Raw genomic sequence first — 7,066 nt, 5'->3', positions numbered from 1 at the left:
AAATGCAATTGAGATTCTCCCCTTGTTTCCTTCATTCCTCACCTCCCTCTCAAAGTACACTGGGGGAGAGGAGGGAAGGGTCAAGGAATCAAGGAAATGCAATTGAGATATTCTTCCAAAGTCAGAGGAAGCAAGTATTTGACAGCGATTTTCTTTGTTGTTGACAGTACCAGACTGCCTGACTGACTGGCTGAGCAATCATAATACCCATGGCCTGTCCAGAAACAACCCCTAGTCCTTACTGCCCAGAGTCTAGACATTTGTGGAGATCTGAGAGGGATTGATGGGTGGTGACATGTTGAGAGCTCCACCTTACGCTCTAATAGGTTTGGTGGAATTTTGGCAGTATTGCTTATACCTGTCCAATTCTCTCAAATCTCCACAAGTGTCTAACGGTAGGGAGTAGGGGTTGTTTCTGGACAGGACCCCACAACCCTTCGGGTGTGTGGTGGACCTACAGCACGACACTTGAGGCCTTGGTTAGATGTTTAATTCCATTGCTATACACACACACATATTTGCACAGGTGTAAACTGGACACACACAGCACCCTATCAGGCTGATCAGACAGGTCTGCGGAGCTGGATACCCGCTGTAAACAGTGAAAGGATATATTTACATGTCTACTATTCATACCCTTGCTTCATTCCAGCAAGTTAAATGCACAACCACTGACTAACTATAGCTAGGGGATATCTCTAGTCTAGCAATAGATACTGTTGTTTTGTCTGTATAGCCTCATTTAATAAGATTACCAATGGGTAGCTAGGTAGCTATGCTATATCAGTCAGCTAACCATTTACAGTAACAGCAGTTCATTAATAAGTCAATTAACACTAAATCTTATGCAGCAATTGAGAAATCTTACCTTATCTTGGCACATTATGGGCAGCTATTAATCAATTAATTAAATGCCATGTTTCACTTAAATAAATAAAAACTATAATGAGTAGTGTAAATATGTATGAATCTGATAAGTCACTTTTCTTTCAATCCGACATTTTAAATTGGAGATATAATAGATTAAATACCTCTGGGATGCACGCTCACCATAAAAATATTATATAGAACGTTGTCCAGGCTTGATGTAGATTCAGGTGAATACTTTTGGAACGCTGAGCCATTGACTGCCTGGCTGCACCAGATGGCAGTGTGCGAGTGGGTTTCTTTTGAAGCAACGGATTACAGCCATATAGTTTTTAACCTAGAAGAAGACGTATAAACAGGAGTAGGCAAGAAGGAGTCGGCCGAGGTCGGCTAAAGTAATGTCTAGTTGGTCAGAAAAGTATGGCAAGTTACCAAGTGAGTGTCTTTGATATCTGCCTAGTTGGTTAGCTAGCTAGCTACATTTTACACTTAGCTAGTTAGCTGGATAGATAATGAACTAACTGCACTTATCATAAACCATTATTATCTAGCTAGCTACAGTAGCAAAATATCTGTCAGATGTAAAGTAAGCAGGATTGTGGAATGTCAGAAACAATGCATGTTGGCTACCTAGATCATGCTAGCTAGCGAGCTAATGCCCACAGATGTAACTCGGGAGGTGAAGCCTACTTTCTGAATTAAGCAATAGAGTCGATACTTCTAGAATTAATAGTTGTCATTTAGCTAGATACCTACCTAGGCTAATCACCCTATTTGAAGTAGTTTGGCTGCAAAATTATTCCGCCTCAATCACAGGCTGCATCTGGCTAAGCTAGCAGCTAACTACAGTCAAATAAGGAGCATGTTGTTGTTGATGTCATGATGGAATAAGTCGAGGTTGCAATTGTTAGTGAAATGATATGTGGTGCCATAATATAAATAATAGCTTAGCTATAAATTCACATGGATACCATGTAATTTGTCGTAACCATTATCACAAAATGGCGTGCATATTTCTTAGCAGCTCTGTTGGGTTTCAACTAGTTACCATAGCCACAAAGTCAAAATTGGCCAAATCCATGAAAACAAACGTTTAGCTTTTTGGTCTTAATTTAAGGTTAGGTATAAGGTTATCAGTGTGGTTAGGTTAGGCTTAGGTTTAAAATCAGATTTTAATTAGATAAATTGTAGAAATAGGCGGGATGTATGACTTTGTGGCTGTGGGAACTACGACGACTGCTCTGTTGTCATTTACAGGCATGAATCATGAAGTAGGTCAACTGATACATGAATCTTAAATACAGTTACCAATTTCATTTGTTAATCTCTGCAGGTTTGTAATCTTATTTATTGGAGCCTGGAGGAGATACACTACATGACCAAAATAAATCCCGCTATGCCCTCAGACGAACCATCAAACAGGCAAAGTGTCAATACAGGACTAAGATTGAACCCTACTACACCGGCTCTGACGCTCGTCGGATGTGGCAGAGCTTGCAAACTATTATGGACTACAAAGGGAAACCCAGCCGCGAGCTGCCAAGTGACACGAGCCTACCAGACAAGCTAAATACCTTTTATCCTCGCGTCGAGGCAAGCAACACTAAGGCATGCATGAGAGCACCAGCTGTTCCGGACGACTGTGTGATCACGCTCTCCGTAGCCGATGTGAGCAAGACCTTTAAACAGGTCAACATTCACAAGGCCGCGGGGCCAGACGGATTTCCAGGACGTGTACTCAGAGCATGCACAGACCAACTGGCAAGTGTCTTCACTGACATTTTCAACCTCTCCCTGACCGAGTCTGTAATACATACATGTTTCAAGCAGACTACCATAGTCCCTGTGCCCAAGAAAGTGAAGGTAACCTGCCTAAATGACTACCGCCCCGTAGCACTCACATCGGTAGCTATGAAGTTCTTTGAAAGGCTGGTCATGGCTCACATCAACACCATCATCCCGGAAACTCTAGACCCACTCCAATTCGCATACCGCCCCAACAGATCCACAGATGACGCAATCTCAATCGCACTCCACACTGCCCTTTCCCACCTGGACAAAAGGAACACCAATGTGAGAATGCTGTTCATTGACTACAGCTCAGCATTCAACACCATATTGCCCACAAAGCTCATCACTAAGCTAAGGACCCTGGGACTAAACACCTCCCTCTGCAACTTGATCCAGGACATCCTGACGGGCCGCCCCCAGGTGGTAAGGGTAGGCAACAACACATCTGCCACGCTGATCCTCAATACGGGGGCCCCTCAGGGGTGCGTGCTTATTCCCCTCCTGTACTCCCTGTTCACCGACGACTACGTGGCCAAGCACAACTCCAACATCATCATTAAGTTTGCTGACGACACAACAGTGGTAGGCCTGATCACCAACATGACGAGACAGCCTATAGGGAGGAGGTCAGAGACCTCTCCCTCAACGTGAGCAAGACAAAGGAGCTGATCGTGGACTACAGGAAAAGGAGGGGCGTACACGCCCCATTCACATCGACGGGGCTGTAGTGGAGTGGGTCGAGAGTTTCAAGTTCCTTGGTGTCCACATCCCCAACAAACTATCATGGTCTAAACACACCAATACAGTTGTGAAGAGGGCACGACAACACCTTTTCCCCCTCAGGAGACTGAAAAGATTTGGCATGGGTCCCCAGATCCTCAAAAAGTTTTACAGCTGCACCATTGAGAGCATCCTGACCGGTTGCATCACCGCCTAGTATGGCAACTGCTCGGCCTCCGACCGTAAGGTGCTACATTTACGTCATTTAGCAGACGCTCTTATCCAGAGCGACTTACAAATTGGAAACACCAAGACTCTTCCTAGAGCTGGCCACTACAGAGGGTAGTGCGTATGGCCCAGTACATCACTGCGGCCAAGCTTCCTGCCATCCAGGACCTACAGTGAGGGGAAAAAAGTATTTGATCCCCTGCTGATTTTGTACGTTTTCCCACTGACAAAGACATGATCAGTCTATCATTTTAATGGTACGTTTATTTTAACAGTGAGAGACAGAATAACAACAACAAAATCCAGAAAAACGCATGTCAAAAATTTTATAAATTCATTTGCATTTTAATGAGGGAAATAAGTATTTGACCCCCTCTCAATCAGAAAGATTTCTGGCTCCCAGGTGTCTTTTATACAGGTAACGAGCTGAGATTAGGAGTACACTCTTAAAGGGAGTGCTCCTAATCTCAGCTTGTTACCTGTATAAAAGACACCTGTCCACAGAAGCAATCAATCAATCAGATTCCAAACTCTCCACCATGGCCAAGAACAAAGAGCTCTCCAAGGATGTCAGGGACAAGATTGTAGACCTACACAAGGCTGGAATGGGCTACAAGACCATCGCCAAGCAGCTTGGTGAGAAGGTGACAACAGTTGGTGCGATTATTCGCCAATGGAAGAAACACAAAAGAACTGTCAAGTATTCAGGCCCATTGACTTTTTCTACATTTTGTTACGTTACAGCCTTATTCTAAAATGGATTAAATCGTTTTTCCCCCTCATCAATCTACAAACAATACCCCATAATGACAAAACAAAAACAGTTTTTTTGAAATTTTTGCAAATGTATTAAGAATAAGAAACTGAAATATCACATTAACATAAGTATTCAGACCCTTTACTCAGTACTTTGTTGAAGCACATTTGGCAGCGATTACAGCCTCGAGCCTTCTTGGGTTTGACACTACAAGCTTGGCACCCCTGTATTTGGGGAGGTTCTCCCATTCTTCTCTGCAGATCCTCTCAAGCTCTGTCAAGTTGGATGGGGAGGGTCATTGCACAGCTATTTTCAGGTCTCTCCAGAGATGTTCGATCAGGTTCAAGTTCGGGCTCTGGCTGGGCCACTCAAGGACATTCAGAGACTTGTCCCAAAGCCACTCCTGCGTTGTCTTGGCTGTGTGCTTAGGGTCGTTGTCCTGTTGGAAGATGAACCTTCGCCCCAGTCTGAGGTCCTGAGCACTCTGGAGCAGGTTTTCATCAAGGATCTCTCTGTACTTTGCTCCTTTCATCTTTCCCTCGATCCTGACTAGTCTCCCAGTCCCTGCCGCTGAAATACATCCCCACAGCATGATGCTGCCACCACCATGCTTCACCGTAAAGATGGTGCCAGGTTTCCTGCAGATGCGACGCTTGGCATTCAGGCCAAAGAGTTCAATCTTGGTTTCATCAGACCAGAGAATCTTGTTTCTCATCGTCTGAGAGTCTTTAGGTGCCTTTTGGCAAACTCCAAGCGGGCTGTCATGTGCCTTTTACTGAGGAGTGGCTTCCGTCTGGCCACTCTACCATAAAGGCCTGATTGGTGGAGTGCTGCAGAAATGATTCTCCCATCTTCACTCTGTCAGAGTGACCATCGGGTTCTTGGTCACCTCCCTGACCAAGGCCCTTCTCCCCCGATTGCTCAGTTTGGCCGGGCGGCCAGCTCTAGGAAGAGTCTTGGTGTTTCCAAACTTCTTACATTTAAGAATGATGGAGGCCACGGTGTTCTTGGGGACCTTCAATGCTGCAGAAATGTTTTGGTACCCTTCCCCAGATCTGTGCCTCAACACAACCTGTCTCGGAGCTCTATGGACAATTCCTTTGACCTCATGGCTTGGTTTTTGCTCTGACATGCACTGTCAACTGTGGGACCTTATATAGACAGGTGTGTGCCTTTCCAAATCATGTCCAATCATTTGAATTTACCACAGGTGAACTCCAAGCAAGTTGTAGAAACATCTCAAGGATTATCATTGGAAACAGGATGCACCTGAGCTCAATTTCGAGTCTCATAGCAAAGGGTCTGAATACTTATGTAATTAAGTTATTTATGTTTTCTAAGAACCTGTTTTTGCTTCATCATTATGGGGTATTGTGTGTAGATTGATGAGGATTTTTATTTAATGCATTTTAGAATAAGACTGTAACGTAAGAAAATGTGGAAAAAGTCAAGGGGTCTGAATACTTTCCGAATGCACTGTATATAGTGTAGATGCAACCATACTCTAAGGGAGGACATTTCTCTGCATGCAGGTTGAGGCTTGTTATCAGCAGGAACATAGAGCACTCCTTGTCAGTAAGTCATATTATAATGTCCTTTACATTGCATTATACCATTTTAAGAACTAATACTACACTCATATAATAAGTGGAGAAGCCCTATGCACCATACTCCTGGAGTAACTCCTTGTCAGAGAGACTGCGATTAGAGGGTTAGGCAGGAGGCCCTGGGCCAGTGGTAGGTCAGGGGTGAGGGCTCACTCTTTCAAGCACACTTACTACCTTTATCCATCTCTCTCCAGGTGCTACAGAGACAGACTGGTCCAAGGACCTCCAAAGCCTTCTGACCAACTACCTGCGATCTCTCCAGTGCACAGAGAAGTAAGCTCCACTCGTAATAGTATACTTGATGCGTTATGTAAACCTCCTTCACTATGGCAGTCTGCTCGTGTGATGCTAGCATATTATCCAGGGCCAACTGTTGGATTGGATATACTGTACTCACTCCAAAACTCATGCTCTCTCCTCCCTGTAAAAGTCTCCCAGACTTTTATCCAAACTAACTTGTGTCCATCCCCATTTCTTCTAGGTGAGTCTGCTGGGCGATGGAACTCTAGAGCAGCATATCATAAAACCTGCCACCCTGTTGTCAGCTATCTGCAGACTTTCAATGGCCACATTTTGTGGATGACCAAATGTAATAAAGTTTTGTATAAACAACTCATTTTCATTTTTTTAATGGTAAGATAACAATAAAATAACTTTTTCATAGCATGTTTGTCATGTTGGTCTTCAAATCAAATTTTTACTAACTTCTGTGATAACTTAAACATCAAGACAAATAGGCTTATGATTAAAAAGTTATAAAATACATCCAAGTCTCATGTCCAGAGTGAATGCATTTGTATTATTGTATATCATACAGATGGCTCAACTAAAATATATATCTCAGACAAGATTAAAGAATGGGACAAAGTGAATATAAGTCGGTGCTTGCGTCCATAGCAGTTTGTATGAATTTGATTAGTTACATACAATACCGTACATGTTGACAGAATGGATGGAAGACAAAAATACTGTTGCTGTACACCCAGGTAAGGCCCTTGCTTCTGGAACCACTGAAGACCTCAGTATTCAGTCAGGAAGCTGGAAGCAGATGTGCGTCACCATCCAAGCCCATGTCACAGCATGCAGTGGCCTGACA

At 43.8% G+C, this 7,066-nt stretch overlaps 1 long non-coding RNA gene across 1 annotated transcript; it reads left to right on the top strand.

The window, feature by feature from the left end:
* Positions 1-5,756: 5,756 nt before the first annotated feature.
* LOC311146216 lies at positions 5,757-6,600 on the top strand. Its single transcript, XR_014614663.1, has 3 exons — positions 5,757-5,938; positions 6,165-6,243; positions 6,452-6,600. It is a non-coding gene; the product is annotated as an uncharacterized lncRNA (long non-coding RNA).
* Positions 6,601-7,066: the final 466 nt, after the last annotated feature.

Source organism: Coregonus lavaretus, assembly GCF_964263955.1.
Source record: "Coregonus lavaretus genome assembly, chromosome: 19".
Taxonomy (NCBI): Eukaryota; Metazoa; Chordata; class Actinopteri; order Salmoniformes; family Salmonidae; genus Coregonus; species Coregonus lavaretus.
The sequence above is the reverse complement of the archived record's forward strand: the minus strand, read 5'-3'. Positions and strand labels throughout refer to the sequence as shown.